The 18931-nt window shown below is 33.0% G+C and overlaps 1 protein-coding gene, 1 long non-coding RNA gene and 1 pseudogene across 3 annotated transcripts in view; 1 reads left to right on the top strand and 2 right to left on the bottom strand.

Annotated features, from left to right (window-relative positions):
* LOC111518159 (arrestin homolog) overlaps positions 1 to 18931 on the bottom strand; it is a 472237-nt gene that overhangs the window by 422044 nt on the left and 31262 nt on the right. The window lies entirely within an intron of this gene.
* On the bottom strand, positions 2225 to 4826 carry LOC141481413 (uncharacterized). The gene is made up of 2 exons (XR_012464947.1): positions 4685 to 4826; positions 2225 to 2891 (listed from the first exon to the last, which is right to left on the bottom strand). It is a non-coding gene; the product is annotated as an uncharacterized lncRNA (long non-coding RNA).
* On the top strand, positions 8510 to 9977 carry LOC111518155 (retinoblastoma-binding protein 5 homolog; annotated as a pseudogene).

Raw genomic sequence — 18931 nt, 5'->3', positions numbered from 1 at the left:
CATTTTCCCATCCATTTCATTGGTGAGAAAAAACTATTGAAGGGTGCCAAACCATCATGCATGTGAGTATTCAGTTTCTACAGCACTACCTATAAATCCTATCAAAGATTTGTATATTTTTTTCAAGGTGTACTTATAGAGAAGTACTTAATTGTACGAATTTCAAGAAAACGTGCACCATTTCCAGAACCAGTTTACTAATAATTTCTGTAGTTGGAAAGTATCCGTTGAATAAGGTATCAAAAGCAAATTTGATCACATACAAATCAAGAGAGAACACTTGGTGTTATCAAAATGATAAATATCAAATTATTTATATATGAAATGATAACCCCTTCTAGCTTTACCTATCTACAAAAAAAGGTTCTTTTCAACCGGCTGTTCTCTAACAGTAACCCTGAGAAGTTCGCAGTTGGAAACAAACACTCTATGCCATTCATTTCTCTTGAAGATAAAAGATTGTTGTTGTTTTCAGTTCAACTCAAGCATATCAATGTCCTTTTACAAATTTCATACAAGGCTCATAACGGACTTTAAAAAGAAAGTTATTGATAACATAATATGAGAAGAGATATTTATGTAACCATTATTTAATTGAATCATGTTGAAAAAGTGATATGTTACAAATTGTCCAAATGTGTGGAGTTTAGTTATAACATTTCATATTATTTTTCATTTCAATGATCGCAACTGCTGTTTTGTTCAATATTTTACATCATATTTTCCCTTGATACCTTTCATAAAAATACATCATTATTCAATACAGGCTAATATGTGCTAATATCATTCTATAAATAAAAGGTGATAGTGGAAGAAAGGGGTAAAGTTGAAGAACATTTTCTATAAATGCCTGATTCACAGAAAATTAACTTCATTAACTTTACCCTCTATTTTCTGATATCTCATATTTGTCAATATCTGTGTAAGCTTACTGCTTACACATGGAAATAATAAATACGTTGTCATTATTATAAACAGCCTCTTCTGAGAACATAATGAAAAAAAGCTGTATCTTTTAGAATCTTCTTGTGAGACGGTTATAATTAAATGCCAGTAGGAATTTTAAAAAAAATTAATGAAAAAGTTGTTATCGAACAAAGGGTTATATTTAGCTTAGAATCGCACGTTGAAAGGTAAGATTTCGTTAATCCCTGTTCGCACAATTTTCGACTTCTGAGGGCTGCCGTTCGTAGGGGAACGACAGCTGGTTTACAGAAAAACCAATTTCAACAAATACCATTTTAGTTTTTTGTCCATGTTTATTTACAGGGATCTCAATTTATTCAGTTTTGTTTACAATAAATTATATAACAAAGAAAGCTTGTGCTGTAACCACTTATACTACTACTATAATTATTATAGACACATTTATGTGTGTTTAATGAAGGACAAAATTAAAGTAATGAAAAACATTTGCATGAGTAAAGAGTGAGATTCTTAAAAATATTTTCATCATCACAGAAGAAATTGATTTTATCAGAGTAGTTATTTTCAAGTCTCAACATTTTAGATGTTGGAGATGGAGAATGATACCCATAGTTAGTTAAGTGATATGGTGTAATAAATAGCTTTATTTGTCTGATGGACCTTCGTGGAACGTTGAAAGTTATAGGGGAGAGAATTTCCGGACAATCAATGAAACCAGATATAATTTTGAATAGATAAACTAATGATTTAATGTAACTTCGATTCTGAAATCAGCATGAAATATTTCTAAAATTGAACTGAATGTATAAACCCATCCTGTCTAATTTCGTAATAGTTAGTTTCCTGGCTTTGCCCTGATCATTTTCAGTAAAAATATTTGACTGCAACTGAGACAATCATATTCAGTTGCGTTGATGAAGTAATCTTAGAGAATAAAGTTGATACTGAAATTAGTTTCAATGAATATATTATGAGGAGTACTTCGTCAACGCCGCTGACTGTCGTAGTTGCACTTGAAACGTTTGGAGTTTACCAAAGAAGACAACAGCAAAACCCAAAAACCAACCAAAACATTGAAGTCAGTCATGAAATCATACTACATGAGCTGTTGAAAATTATTGATGAAGGATGCTGAAATTTTCCCAGATTCAAAGATTGATTTTCATTTTTTTATAACTGGTTTTATTTTTCAGTTTGCAGTTGGATTATCCAGTGGAAAAAACTCCGTTTGAAACATGAACAACTGAAATACTTGAATTCCTATATTTAGTTCTGTGATCAGTTTTTTCAAAGAATATTTGATAAAGCTTCTGCCAAATATCTGATAAGGATTGTGTGATTATTTATATAGTTTTATTAATTTAATTAAATAACATTTATTGATCTAAAGGGTAAAACATGTTTTAGACAAGTAAATTGATGGATATATAGCCGTTACTATGTGGTAGAAGATCATTATGAAAAATTTAGATTTTAGACAAGTTGTATTGTGAAATTGACGTGTTAGTCATTTTTATAATAAAAATAGGTATTTTGATATTTTTTATTTCTCAGCGAAACCGCTCCTGAACTTCCACTAAACGTTTTTCCTAGTCCATCCTGTAGTATTCTACCCGATTCACACTCTGTCACAAAACATCCATTGGCAAATTCTAGCAGTATTCAACTAGAGAATATTCCTAATCCCATTTTGGTTTCAAATACTTGATGACATCCAGATTGAACCAAGATCATTTGGAGGTGATAATGTTCATATATCCATAACAATTCCAATCAACTTTGTTGATATCATTTTCAGCATTTTTGGGATGATGAGAGCTGCAGGTGGATGCAATACTCATCCCAAGTCAATTCAAGTTGGACAAATATTCCGCCTAATGTCCCTCTATTCTCTGATAAAACCGCCCAGGGAAAGTAATGTTAGTGGAGGAGAAATGATGAAATCCCTTCTTCATATTGGAGATCTGAAAGAAAAACAGCAAAAATTTATATTCTATATTGAAATAGAAAAAACTATCTCCGAAATTGAAGAGGACTTCTCAGGTATTGATGAAGCTTTTGCTTATTTCTGTGAATATGTTGCAAAAAAAAATTAAAGGCAACACCAAATGTGGAGAATGTGTGGATTCGATATTGGAGAAGGGAAATGAAATATTCAATTCCCTCATAAGAAACAAGAGCAGAGGATTTTTAACATTACCATCACAAAAAATTAATAGCTTTCTTCACGATGTTGAAGCCACAATAATATCAGGTGTTTTTGAGAGGGAACTTAAAAGAAATTGCTTTCCAGTAATTTTAATCAAATTGTCAAATTTTTCTCCCAAAAATATTGTAGGTTGTGAACACCACAAGGAAGAATTGTTAAGAGAGGCACTGAGGGCATATTTGATCTCTCGATTGAATATCTGCTGTGCTAAAGAGCATAATGAAAGAGCCCTCGAAAATAAAAATTTAAAAAAATACAATTTTCTGTGAGTCAAATTTCGAAAAATCTGAAAATATCTGTTGAGATGTGAAATTCTCATCAGATGTATGTTTTTTTAAAATTTGATTGAATATTTTCAAAAAACTACCATCATAATTGATAATCACATTGTTTGAAAAAAAGAACTCTTTTACACACTCAATGTAAAAGGTTGTAGTGAGCAATTAAAGTATATCAGAAGACATTTTGTATTTGTATTCTAAAAGACGCTAATCTACTTTCATGCAGTCTGCAGAAATTCAACCTAGTGTTCTCTGAACATTACGGTATTTTACTTTTCGTGGGAACCTGAATATAAAAGAAATCCCATCACAAGGAAACTGGAAGTTAATTTACCACTGGTAAGGATATTAAATACAATTTCACCTCAGACTCATAAAAAACTAACTTAACTTTTGAACGGTTTGACGTAGAAACATGAAAAAAACGTTTGGGGGCTATTACCGATACTATTTTTTGAAAAATTTGAAATTTTAATTGGCATGGGGGTCAAGTGTCAAATTGATCTATCAGTGATGACCTGCACATGCAATCATTGCAAAAAATATGACTCAATGAAATCAAATTAAAATAATAATAATGGAAGATATTTGAATTAAACTTTGTTCAATTTATGCTGGAACTGTAAATTTCAATAATTATAAATACAGAAATCTTATACTTTTACAGACAATAAATAGTTCACATTCTTTCTGAACCAAAGAAGTTATTCAATACATCTGATGATCAACGGAAGGTAATTGACCATCTTACATCTATTGTAAATTAATAAATTTTGCCTTGTAATTTCTCTCAAGTTATTTGCAGAACCCAAAGGCTTGCATGACGAGTTCAAGGTGGGACTGTAGTGCTATTTCTCTTGAGTGATTTTCTGTACTTAACGAGATGTGTATGTATAAGAAAATCAATGTCCTGATTCATGAGTAGAACTGATAGGTGTGATACACATACATCCATAGTCACTATGAGTAGATGTATTTTGGTTGAATATCTATTAGAAAACAGCTGTGTTTCTACTCATTACATTGTTCTTCGTATATAAACCGCTTATTCCAAATTTTATGCATCAATGAGGAAACTTTTTAATTATTAATTAAAAAAAAACGGTTAAAAGTTGGTGCTTATCAAAATGATCTCTTAACAGGTAATCGAAAAGTTCGACAAAGAATTCACTGGGAATATTTCTTTGTAATCTAGTGAATTATTCAGTTTTTCCATTCCAATACCATACTAAAAACATGTATTCAAGTATATAATCTTTATACTTACCACCTGTTTTGCGGAATTCGTTCCGATAAACAACCAATGTCAACTACATAATATCTGCCAACATTTCTTGAGTTGAAATATCAAGAAATTACACGAAATTTCTTCAAAACTTTGCTTGGGTTGAAACTTCAACTAATAATTCACCAGAACTTGGACACTTATCTTTCAATTTAATACTGACAATTCGTCAATAACACTTAAAACACAAAAATTCATTAACTCACTTTTTAAGTTATCCTAAAAGCACAGTAGGTATGAAAAATGAATGTGGAATTAAATATAAATACAAATACACCCTGTGTGGTCTTATGATTACAGTTTACTGTAATGACTGCTTGCGCCATCTGAAACGGCGTAAACGGCGTTGATCTCTGCTAATCAAGTTAGCCATAAATCCCTCATTTTACCCCAAACTTTTGCAGGTATGAGTAGATGCACCAGGGTTTTTAGACATCTTAGTTGTGACATTCTCCTAATAATATCGACATTTTCGTCACTTCAGAAGTTGCAAATACCTTCAAAACGATGGAACAAAACTATTCAAACGAAGTTCTTATGAATTTGTTTATTATTTTTGGATAGTGTGACAAAATTATCAGCAGAACATGTAGAAAGTTCAATGAAATGTATCCGAATCTACCGCCAATGAACCTCAAGAAATTTATACGAATTCAAAACAATTTCAATGCATTTGGATCAACTTTAAAAGCACCAAGAAACTTGCCTCGACCCGTAACTTTCGAAGACAACCAGATTAATGTCTTAGCATATTTTCACGCATTTCCCGAGTCATCGATAAGAAGTGCTGAAGAAGATTTGGGTATAAAATATTCATCGGTTCAAAGAATCTTGCGAAGACATAAAATGCATGATTATAAATTCACCAAAATTCAAGCAATGAAGCCTCAAGATCCTCAACAGAGAGTAGAATTTTGTGAAATGTTGTTGACACGCATTCAAGAAGATCCACTTTTTTTAAATAAAAGTATTTGGACTGATGAATCGAAATTTTCGAGAGAAGGGATTTTCAATAGAAAAAATCGTCATTATTGGTCCAGTGAAAATCCTCACGTCACAAAAGAAACCGGATTTCAAGAAAAATTTAGTTTTAATGTCTTCTGCATGTTGATGGACAACAAATTGAGGTACGTGATATACGAGGAGTCATTAACATCCAGAAGCTACCTGAATATTTTGGAGAATACTGTAGACAGTTTCGTGGATAATCTGCCACTCGAAGATTATCGAAACTGTTGGTACCAACTAGACGGAGCTCCTGCACATTGCACAAGAGAAGTGAGCGCAGAACTGGATAGACTATTTGACGATCGGTGGATGAGGCGCTTGGGACCATGGAATTGGCCAGCGAGATCACCCGATCTTAATCCATTAGATTTTTATTTGAGGGGAATGTTTAAAGAAAAAGTTTACAAAATACCCGTGCGTTCGAGAGATGAATTGTTAGAAAGGATTGCCCAAACATTTGAAGATTTGGATCCCAATGAAATCAGATCTGCCACCACGAAAGCAGTCAACACCCGCATTTTAAAGTGCTTGGAAGTGAACGGCCAGCGATTCGAACATATTTTGAAATATTCCACATGATTGTTTTACTTTTTTATAATTATTCATATCAATATTTCCAATTTCAAGTTTCTTGGTACTTTTTTAAAGTTTATCCAAACATATTGAAATTGTTCTGAATTCGTATAAATTTCTTGAGGTTCATTGGCGGTAGATTCGGATACATTTCATTGAACTTTCTACATGTTCTGCTGATAATTTTGTCACACTGTCCAAAAATAATAAACAAATTCATAAGAACTTCGTTTGAATAGTTTTGTTCCATCGTTTTGAAGGTATTTGCAACTTCTGAAGTGACGAAAATGTCGATATTATTAGGAGAATGTCACAACGCTACTGTCAAATAGTAATCATAGCCTGCTTACCAAATACCGAAGGGAAATGCCATTCTGAAGGGACATTTTCAGCTATAATATCCCAAGGACATTGATAACTAACGAAATAATTTTATCACAGTTTTCGAAAGCACGTTATTTGGTAACATCCCGACGCCGAAGGCGGAGGGATGTTACCTAAAATAACGTGCTTGAGGAAGTTGTGATAAAATTATGAGTTATTTATCAATGTTCGAGGGATATTCGGTGAGAAAATTTTTTGCAATTCGAACAAAATTATTTATTGAACACACAGTTATTAAAAGAACAATTCGTATAATGATATAACTCCATAAATATTTTCCAAGTGTATTTTTTACTATTGACAGTATTTTTTGGTGTATTTTCTTCAATGATTTTGTCAATTGCCGCATCATTTTGAACACCAAAGCGAGGAAGTGACATTTTCGAAATAAATTGAATTACTGAAATGTCAAACAACTTTATTGTGTTGGTTGCTTAGCAATGTCATGACATAAGTGATAACTACCCGTGAAAACTATCCATGGGTAGTTATCAGTGTAATGATGGTTTCATTGGTTATTTCGACACACATGACTAGAAATAGACAAATTTGATAGGATAATTTTTTTGGCAAAAAATTTTCACAAATAAATGTTCATAAGTCCGAAACTTGACTAGTTAGGTATAAGTATGATATTCATAGAAAGAAAGCAAATTTCAGCAGCTTTCCGAATTTTCAATAATATACAGGGTGTTCCATTTAAAATAATCAAATTTCAGCAACTTTTTCAAGCAAACGAAAAAACTGTATTTTTTTACCACCCTGTATTGAAGTAACGGAGATTAGGCTAACGTGTGGGAAGTGTCCAAGTATCACCTAACTCCAAACCAAATTTCGATATCATAGTACTTCTTAACTAAAAGATATCGGCATTTTTAGAAGTCATGATTTTCGAAGAAAAAAATTGAAATTAATTTTTATTTCGAAAACGGTAACAGATAGGTATAGGGAAATATCAAGAAAAGTTGTCGGGCAATTGTTGGAAATTCCAAAAATAATATTATATACAGAGTGTTTTATTTGAAAAATCAAAGTTGCTACTGCTTTCTAATAGAAGCGGCAACACCGCATTGTCGAAAATATTTTAGTTGGCTAGAGAATGTCCGAATATGCCCTCCATTAAATTTTCAAAGTGATCCGTTGTCTGGTTCACCAGAAACGTCTAATGTGCCATCCACCGTGAATCAGCCTGTATAGATGATCATAGGAGGAAACAGCTTGATGTTACGTTTGAAGATAAAAAGATAAAGTATAGTTTCTCATGCAATAAAGGTGTATGAAATCACAGTAAGAACATAATTTGAGGAACTGCATTTTAATTAAATGCGGAACGAAGCATAGAGAACATTATCCATAATGTATTAATCCAATTTTCACGCTAGACATTTTATTTAAGATGAGTTTCACTGCATAGTAGCTCCATCAGTTAGACTGGTCTAGTGTGAAAATTGGATAATTATTATCATGGCTAGACTTATTGAATTTCATCAAGTAAAGGGTCAGTGTATTCATTTATAGAGAAAATTGTATTCATAGTTTTGAGATATTCTGGATGTTTTGAAAATGTTTCTACAATCTAGGACTCCAAGCAGAAAACTTCTGCTTCACATACTCGGAGAAATTCTTTGAATGACTATCAGCTTCAGACAGAATCGAAATATTTGATTAAATTATTTGTTATCAAACATTACACATTACATATACTCAAAAGTTTTTTTTTTATTTTTGAATATTTTACGTTAAGATGTTTTTGTGGGATAAAAAAGAAAAATTTAATAGAGGTGCTCTCTATCTACTAAGTAATATAGGGAGTCCTTGTTCAGGAAGTGATGAAAAAGAGCAAAATGTTCTGAAGTTGAAATGATAATTCAGAAAACTGTTGTGAAGATGAATCTAAATTTGTTATATCTCAACAATCGCTATTAATACACTTATTTAATATGAACTTGGAGTTATTAGAATCTTTTGGACAGTACTATCCAGAGGAGTTTGATGGAATTCTTGATTCACAATCCATTGTCGTAACATGTGCATTCAATAAAAGAGGGACACTTCTGGGAGTAGGCTGTAATGATGGCGGCATTGTAATATGGGATTTTTTAACCAGAGGAATAGCTAAAATCATATATGCCCATGTACATCCAGTTTGTAGTATAAGTTAGTCAAGAAATGGACACAAAATAGCCTCTGCATCTACAGACAACAACGTTTGCATTTGGAACATACTATCAGGAGAGTGCAAACAAAAGTACAGGTTTCCATGCCCAGTTTTGAAGGTTCAATTCGAACCTAGATCTCTGGAACGTCTTTTGGTTTGCCCTATGAAACATGCTGCTATACTTGTTGATCCTAATGGTGTGCATCAGGTTTTACCAATTGATGAAGATGGAGATCTAAACATTGTGGCATCATTTGATAGGAGAGGTGAAAATGTTTATACAGGAAATGCCAAAGGTGAAGTTTTAGTGCTAGATTCTCACACTTTGGAGGTGAAAGCAAGCTTCAGAATTATTTTGGGCTCTTCCAGTGCAACTGCAGTAAGAAGTATCGAGTTTGCTCGAAGGGGAGATTATTTTCTGATTAACACTGCAGACAGAGTTATCAGAGTGTATGACAGTAAGGAAGTCTTGACATATGAAAAAGCTGCAGAACCCGAACCAATGCAAAAGCTTCAAGATTTCGTCAAATGATAATAGTCATCATCATTTGATGTGGAAAAAAGGTTGCTTTTCTGGTGACGGCGAGTATATTCGTGCTGGTTCAACAAGGCAACATGCTCTTTATGTATGGAAAATGGCTGTTGATACTACATGGCACCAAGGGAGAACTGCTTTTAGATGTTGCTTGGCATCCTGTTAGACCTATTATTGCTAGTATTTCATCAGGTGTAGTAAGTGTTTGGGCACAAAACCAAGTGGAAAATTGGTCAGCATTTGCCCCTGATTTCAAAGAATTAGATGAAAATGTTGAATATAAAGAAAGAGAAAGCGAGTTTGACTTAACTGATGAGGACAAATCTGTGGCAAGCGGTGGTAATGATAAAGAGGACACAGATTTGGAGGTGGATGTATGTGCCATAGATTGCAGCCTTTTGTAGTTCTGATGAGGAGAATGAAAATTCCGATTCTTTACAGTAGCTTTGCAGTAGCTCCGGAGATTGAAGATCCCGAAGATAACCGGACCCCTACGGACAGTAATACTACGCCATCGAATATGGGAACTGGTCCATCACCAGCCAAGAAAAAGAAATATAAATCTTATGATATTGCACTTGAAAATATATCTGACAGAGGTAATAATAGTTAACAAGTATTCTATGCATTGTAGAAGTTTTGTTATTTTAGGGTTTTATCTTACATCAGATATATGTTATAGATATATATTTTAGAATTTTAAAAGTTGATTTTCAATAAAAATTCATTGAATGTTGAAAAAAATGTGATATTATAAAAAACTACTTTCATATCTTCTAAATACTTGACAGTCATAAATATTGAAAAAATGTATAGATACTTCAGTATAGATAAAATATAAATACGAATTGAAACATGTGAGAATTCACAGCATCCACAGCAATAAACTATTTGAATCATTACCCTATTGAAGAAAAGATATCTGTAAAATACCCTATGAATGCGATCTCAAATCAAAGTAAAGATTGTAAAAAATGATGTATTTCACTTTTTGGCAAGTTTTACTGTTTAACAAAAAAAATATGGAAACTGAAAAAGAAACTTGTAGGTACTCATAATCCATATCACTACATTTTCAATGGTATCAGGTGGATTTGCAATATTAAAGTTGAAATTGGGAGTTCTTTTGAAGCGAATAATTCCCTCTGCTTTGTCACAGAGAAAAGTAGAATTTCATAAATGATCAACTTTCATCATTTGATTGTGAACACTGACATCGTTCTATAAGAAACAGAAAAACTCATTTAAAATATTGGATTTTCCTTTACAGTAAATATGTAGGGATTCGATATGCAGGAATTTTTATTTACATTTCTCAACGTTTAGGAAGGCTGAAATCTCCTTCATGTCTGTATCACGCTGACTTTTCGCAGTGCCGAAGAATCAATATCGTTTTTCAGCTTGTCCGAATGATATTTATACCACATCCACTAGCAGGGATCGTGGGATTTCCACCCATATCGTTATTTCTGAGATTGACTAGGAGTCGCTGAAAATATATCGCTACATTTTTTATATTTCTCGTACCACATACTGTATCGATATTGTTTAAAATACCAGAAAAAAGTTTGACTATATCGTCACCCATGTTTTCCTCTATTTATACCTAGTTACAGATGCTTATCCCAATTTTTTCGTGTCAAAAGAAAGCATTGATATACAAGTGTTTTTATTCTTTTATCGATGTGCTAGCCCACCCTACTAAATAAATAAAAATCAGGTTGATGGTATACCTCCTGAATGAATGTAATTATCCTGCGAAGAGTCTTTACACAATATTTACGGAGCTGTTCAAATCCGAGTGTATGCACAGGGATATCATAAACAGTTATAGATTTTCAAGTACGAAAAACTAACACTACTTTTTTTGGTTCCGGAGATGTACGGAAAAACCGAAATTCGCTAAATGGCAGAGGTCGTCAGTGTGAACCATGTAGGACACCCGATCGGGTAGAAATCCCATCGGATATATAGTTGATGATCATGATTCTTTGACCCCTCCCAGCGACAAAATCTCAAGCACCAATTTATAAGGAGCTCTGGCTTATGACTTGGAAAAATCTCTACGAATACAGTTAAGTTGTTTGCCATTCCAAAGCATTTCGGAAATTAATAGGTCAATAATTTTGAGAAAGTACACCTGCCAAAGAAAATCGTTGGGGAATTATAACATTTCTGTAAAATCATGTTCGAAGATTACTGACTGATTCATCTAAAATATTAGATATATAATTTGCTCCACTCACCCAATCAGCCGCTGTGTGAACCGGTGGCCGCGAGGCCGGGCGATCGATTTTCACTTCCTATCGTCCAACCCGTGCTAGGAAGCACACGTTAAAAGGTTAGATCACATTAGTCCTTAGCTCGCACAAGGGAGAGTTGTCGTTCGTAGGGAGGCGATAGCTGGTTAATGGGAAAACGTATTTTAAACAGATATAAATAATTCTGAAGGCGGTTGAATTGAAGGAATAATTATTCAGGAATGTTTTTACAAAAGGCAATTTTTTTACTTAACCATAATTACTATTAGTTTCGTGTTTTTATATTCGAAAGTAAAAAAAAAACTAATAAATAGAGTTTATTGTATGATTATTACTGTAAAGGGTTTTACAAAAACCGCGACACGTGTTTCGCTATACAATATCTTCCTCAAGCATAAACTGAAAGTTACTTCTAAATTACAACTATTTTATACTCTAACCTATTACCTACTCGTTTGCCTAATGAATGAATCTACCTGAAAAGGTCAGGTATGAATTCATTAATTACATCAATAATTTTTCCGAAAGTATTGATGAAAATATACCTAACTATTTTTACCTGGAAATGAACAGATTCAATAATGGCGAATTATTCAATTTAGTTTAATCGTTCATAAGATCTTGTTTTTGAATTTTTTTATTTCCATACTCTCCAACGGGTTAAGTTTCAAATCCTTCTTCTGGAAATGAAGGGGCTTGTATTCGTGGTTGAACTCATGTACTTCTGAGATTAAATGAGTGGCATACCTATGTGGAATTTATTTTTCCATTCTGGAAACTATATTTGTGTTCCTTTATGCGGGCTTTGAACGCTCTTCCAGTTTGACCTATATAAAACATCGGACATGGCCCACACGATAATTTATACACTTCTGATTTTTCTGAAACTGTACTTATATCTTTGTTATTCTCAATGTGCATGCCTAAGTTGTTGGTTTTGAAAGCAGTATTTACGTCTTTGCTGTGCAGAAAATCTGAAATATTTGTAGTAGGTTGGCCTAAGTAGGTTAAGGTTCTATAACTTTCATCCTCTTCTCTTCGAATTGGGTAAACTTCTTTCAAAGCTTGACTGTATAACTTTTTTGATAATAAAGAATGTATTAGACCGCTATCGTAATCATTGTTGACGGCTATTTGCTTTATTATATTCAATTCTTTATTCAAATTCGCTTCTGACAAGGGCACATTTATCAGTCTGTGGATCATACTGTTGAAAGCTGCTACCTTATGCTGATATGGGTGAGTGGACCAATTATGAATGATAATATATGTATGTGTTTTGTTGTTGGTTGTGAAAGTAATCAACTGAAGTTAAAAAAAATCTGTCACTTGAATAATTTCAAACCGGTTTATATTTGAGCAATAAAATATAATGAACAATAAAAGATCGTTTAACAGCAGATAATTTTCCAGCTATTATCCATTACCAACTTAAAATGTTGAGCAAGAAGTATGGTTATGTATTTATTACATGATGAAGCGTTATATTGATATTTAAATAGTTTCAAGAGTAATTTTTTTTCATTTTACATTTCAGAATGCATAATGAAGAAGGCTTGTACAAATTAAAAGGGGTATCTTTTCAGTAGTGTTTTTTTTTCGTGTGATTCAATATTTAAGAGAGTTTTTTTCTTCCAGTTGGTGTCTGAAATTTTCTAGTACCAACTACAGAATTCTATAAAGTACCGTTATCGATATAAGCACATTTTGCCGACTCAAGAAGGCAGTTCAGAAAGTGAATCCAGTGGTTGCTAAGTGTTGTAAATGAATTGGTTTGTGATTAGTGAAATATTGTTGGAAATATTTTTTTTAAGAAAGTTAAGTCATTAATTTGTTACAGTATGATATACATCTTTGTAAAGAGTTTATTCTGAAATTGATTGCGTTCTTCCTTAATCTGGAAGATTCCCACGTTTTTTTTAAAGATGGAGAAGTAAAAAGCCAAAACCTTTTTCCCGAAAATCAATCTCTCCTATGAATGTCATTACAATCATTACATACTGTCATCAATGAGTAGATTCAACTCATTTCTGACGTAATTTCATGAATGAAGTGAGTGATTCATCTTGTAATCATATCCATATTGGTGCTGAAGGGACAATAAGCCAAGTGCTTAATCCGAAACAATGGATGTCCGCCATTGAGGATGAAAGTGTTCCTCGTAGGTGAAATTTCACCTCTTTCATATGCTATATTGTGTAGAAATCCCGTGAATGATGTCTGATTCAATTCGAATGTTTGGAATACAAACTTGAATAGGATAAAGTGCTTTTTGTATAAATCGATGTCAATAAATTTCAGATGCAAATCAACAAAATAAAAGCGTGTTGTATTCACTGGCAAAAGTCTGAGAATTTACTCAGCTAATTATTTCCATAATATCCCGCATGCCTAGATGCAAAATTTCATATCGCATGAAAAAAATTACGTGTAACTTTCATGGACTTACGCAACTAAAAAGTTCATTGAAGACTGTAAACAACTTCGGGGTAAGAAAGCACTCAACGTATTAAAGTATTTCTAACATAAATAAGACCTATTTTCACTTGTTACCAAATTCAACACCACCATAATTCCAATTCACTATTGGTCACTAACCAGGTCGAAAAAGGGTTAGAAAGAATAGTCTAAAACATCAGCGCATGTAATGCATAGATACCTACTCGTATATTCAGATTGGGAACATAAATATTCTGTACTAGTTTGAATTTGTCGGCTGAGAAGTCTCGACACCTGAAGTAATGAATAAAACAGTCGCACGTATATCCAGAGCAAATATTTTCCATTTCGAATAAAATTTTCTGTGGTTTATGTTCATTTAAGGATATAATGGATTTGTAGACGAGAAAATTTGCTGAAAATTCCATTTTGGGTTTGAAAGGGTATATGAATAAACCAGAAATTAGAAAAGTCTTATTCGTACCCCAACTTTATATCCTGAAGAATAGGATAAAATGAGCTGTGAGTTATTATGTACACCTGTTCAGTGTTCCAGGAGCGAACCATAGTAAAATTAAATATTTTCCATTATTTATACTCAGTCAGTTTGAAAGTGTGATGGAACATTATGATTTTATATATGCGTATCAAAAATTAATCAAAATATCAGTCTGAATGTTTCAACAAGTGCCTTTTCTGAAATCAAATCATTGAAGGTAGTATGACTATTTGAAATTTGAATGTTCCTTGTGAATACAATACGTAATCACGAAATGGTACATTGATAGCTAACTGACGAAGAAATAATTGATATGTTGGACACAAAGTCAATCACTACATCCAAATTTTTAAAAAGGTATCATTATATTGGAGGTGGTCTAACGAATAGGTTATACGACAGAATTTATAAAATTCAGAACACATCCCCAAATTATGTAGTAAAGTGTTTTTTCTTCTTACTTCAACTGGACTGAAAAACAATATAAACGACAACATTTTTTTGGAAATCGAAAAGAGGTGGTTTATAATTAACAATGATTTAAAATATATTTTGAAATACAAAAAAATAGCATACGTTATACTCTGGCACTCTAGATCCGCGATTAGCAACAGGCGGACCGCGATCCGTTTGCGGACCGCGAAAGGTTGACCCGCGGACCGCCCCAAATATTGTAATATACAGCGTTACTCACGGTCGATGGTAGGTTAGACGTTTCTGGAAAACGCAAAGCATAATTTTTCTGAAAATTTCACCTCTCACATTTCCTTACCTGTTCTATCGATCTAAAATATTTTCAGCATTGTGGCGTTGCCACTTCTATCAAAAAGTCCTCGCGATTATATTTTTTTAAATGGAACACCCCGTAAATAAATTGTGCTAAATATGGTCCAAAACATAGCCTTAATTGAAATTGAGTACATCAGTACTCTCAATTCATAAAAAGTTGATATTTTGATGATAGTTTGGACAAACTCGAAATATTCAAATAACACCAAGAAATTGACTCCATATCATACAGGGAGTGCTAAAATTACTATTATTTCCATTGTGCATAAAAGTAGTCGAAAGTTCATTTTTTCAAATGAAACCCCCTGTATATTACTCGATAAATTGAAAGATGGTGAAAAATGCTTCAAGATGATATACATGTCTCTATACCTAAATCGTCAAGTTTTCTTAGTAAAGCCGTTTTTGTGGAAAAATAGTTATTCACGTTTTACCTACAAGTGTTGAAAGTGGCATTTTATTTTGTGAGTGGGGATTATTGCAAAACGAGCGTCAGCAAGTGGAGCAAACTCACGAGCAAAATAAAATCTCTTTTAACAAATGTATCATACAATTTTTTTTGTATAACGTACTGCTGATAATAAAAAAATTATAGGGTCCATGAGATTTGAACACATGATCTTTGGATTACAAGGCATATGTTACAACTGCATAAGCCAACTCACGTTATTTTAAGGAGGATTATTGGTTAGTCATGAAGGACTTTCAACAGTTGGACTGAATACTACTTCGTCATCGTCAGTAACTTCACAGGGATCTAATATTACCAATAGCACGAACTGCATGTGTGAACTTTTCTAAATGATTGTTTGCTAGGTGTTCTGATTGAAATGTTTTTTTTTTGTACCTTGGAAGCTGTCTGACTTGTCCATTTAGTCCAAGTCTCCAGGAAACACTGCAGCCTCTTGGGCTTATTGCGTTTGTTGATTGAAGTGTTTCTATAAAAGAGATTTTCAATAACAGTTGTACAAAAAATAATTTTTAAAGAATTTGATTTCTAGGTAGCCGTGGAAATATACGGCTTATGACAGTTTGGTGACTTTTATAAGTAATTGATAAATGGTTATTGACGGTGTTTCAAAAAATCGCCAAAAATGAATGCAAATAGTGATTATTCAAACGAATTTTTTATGAAATTATTTATTATACACGGACAGTGTGATCAAATCATTGCCTGAACTTGTAGAATATTCAACCAAATGTATCCTGAATTAACACCAATGAACGAGAGGAAGTTTGTAAGATTACAAAATAATTTCCTCAACTATGGCTCCATGTTAAAAGCGCCTTCAACATTACCAAAACCTGTTACTTCAAATGAGGACAGTACTGTTAACGTTTTAGAATATTTTTATGCATATCCAGCTTTCATTCGCAGTGCAGAAAAAGATTTAGGTGTATCACATGCTTCAGTACAACGAATTTTGAAAAATCACGGAATGCATCCGTATAAATTTACCAAAGTTCAAGCTCTAAAAGCAGAAGACTTAGAACGTAGAATGCATTTTTGTGAATCTCTTTTGATTCATACACAGGAAGATCGAGAATTTTTGTCAAAAATAATTTGGAGCGACAAATCAAAATTTACGAGGGATGGTATTTTCAATAGAAGGAATAAACATTTTTGGGCTGATCATAATCCTCATGTTACAATAGAAATGGGTTTTCAAGAAAAATTTGACCCGATTGTTTTCTGTATTCTGAAGAACAATAAAATTAGCTTTTTTATTTATGAAGACACACTGAATGCAAAGAGATATCTCCAAATATTAAGGACGACTGTTACCGATTTTCTTGAAAATTTGCCTTTAGAGAAATATAGGAATTTGTGTTTTCAACTGGACGGAGCGCCAGCCTATTCCACCTAGGAAGTTTCCAGGAAACTTGAAGAACTATTCGACGATCGTTGGTTTAGGCGTTTAGGGCCGTGGGATTGGCCACCGAGATCACCCGATCTCACGCCACTTGATTTTTTTTATGCGGTGTTTTAAAAGAAAGGGTATACAGTACTCCAGTGCCTACCAAAGACAAATTGCGACGGCGAATAGTGCGGAGTATTGAAGATCTGGATCCCCAGGAAATTGAAAAAGCAACCACAAGTCGCGTACAAAAAACATTTTAAAGTGTTTAGAATGTAATGGACAACATTTTCAGCATTTATTGTGAAAATGTGATATTTTGTTTACAATTCTGTTATTTTGAATCATCCTATTCTGTTATTGTCTGTACTTTCACATGTTTTAGCCCACAAAATCTTACTTTTTACCTAGTTGAGGAAATTATTTTGTAACCTTACAAACTTCCTCTCGTTCATTGGTGTTAATTCAGGATACATTTGGTTGAATTTTTTACACGTTCTGACAATGATTTGATCACTTTGTTCATGTGTATAATAAATAATTTCATAAGAACTTCGTTTGAATAATCGATATTTGCATTCATTTTGGAAGATGATTCGAAACACCGTCGATAACTCTTTGTAAATCACTTATAAAAGTAACCTAACTGCTATAAGCTTGATAATTCCACTGCTACCTAAATCCAAATTCTAAAAAAAAAATGTTTCTAGAAGAAGTGACTTTATTGAGAAAACTTGACGATTTAGGTATAGGGACATGATATATCATCTTGAAGCATTTTTCACCATCTTTCAATTCACCGAGTAATATATAGGTGGTTTTATTTGAAAAAATGAACTTTTGGCTACTTTTATGCACAATGGGAATAATAGTAATTTTAGCACGCCCTGTATGATATGGAGTCGATTTCTTGGTGTTATTTGAATATTTCGAGTTTGTCCAAACTATCACCAAAATATCAACTTTTTATGAATTGAGAGTACTGATGTACTTAATTTCAATCAAGGCTATGTTTTGGACCATATTTAGCACAATTTATTTTTTATCTCGAAAACAGATAGAGATAGGTATAGGACATTATTGACAAAAAAGTATCAAAATACCAGAGCGATTCCAAAAATGTATTAATATACGGGATGTTCCATTAAAAAAATAAAGTTGCTAGGACTTTTTGATGGAAGTGGCAACGCCGCAATGCTGAAAATATTTTAGATCGATAGAACCGGTAAGGAAATGTGAGAGGTAAAATTTTCAGAAAAATCATGCTTTGAGTTTTCCAGAAACGTCTAACCTACCATCGACCGTGAGTCAAGCTGTATAGCAAGTACATATAAAAATTCGTAGATGAGGTATACCATACCTTTATCAATTAAAATAACACAAATAAAATCTAACTTGGTACGTATTCTATTTCAAGTTGTCTAGTTAACCTGTTAAATCAGACTGATTTAAATATTTTCAAATCTAAGTTATGCACACGAAACATCCATAGATTGAACTTCATACCATTTTTTCGGAAATATGTGCGGGAGCATTCCACAATGCACCGCGTACTTGCCTTTCTTCAGCGTGCTTGCTCCTGATTATATGGATCCTAAAAAACGGAAAATCGACATTGAAAATAGAAGTTTTTTGGCAGAATGGATTGAACAATATTGTTTTACCCTGCCTGATAGGCCTCAAGCGATTCCAGTGAGCCTTATATGCAATAAAACTGTCGCTAT

Source organism: Leptinotarsa decemlineata, unplaced genomic scaffold (genome assembly GCF_025532065.1).
Source record: "Leptinotarsa decemlineata unplaced genomic scaffold, Ldec_3_MD MMD2_tig00000199_RagTag_RagTag, whole genome shotgun sequence".
NCBI classification, from domain to species: domain Eukaryota; kingdom Metazoa; phylum Arthropoda; class Insecta; order Coleoptera; family Chrysomelidae; genus Leptinotarsa; species Leptinotarsa decemlineata.
Note: the sequence above shows the minus strand (reverse complement) of the source record. Positions and strands in the feature narration are given on the sequence as shown.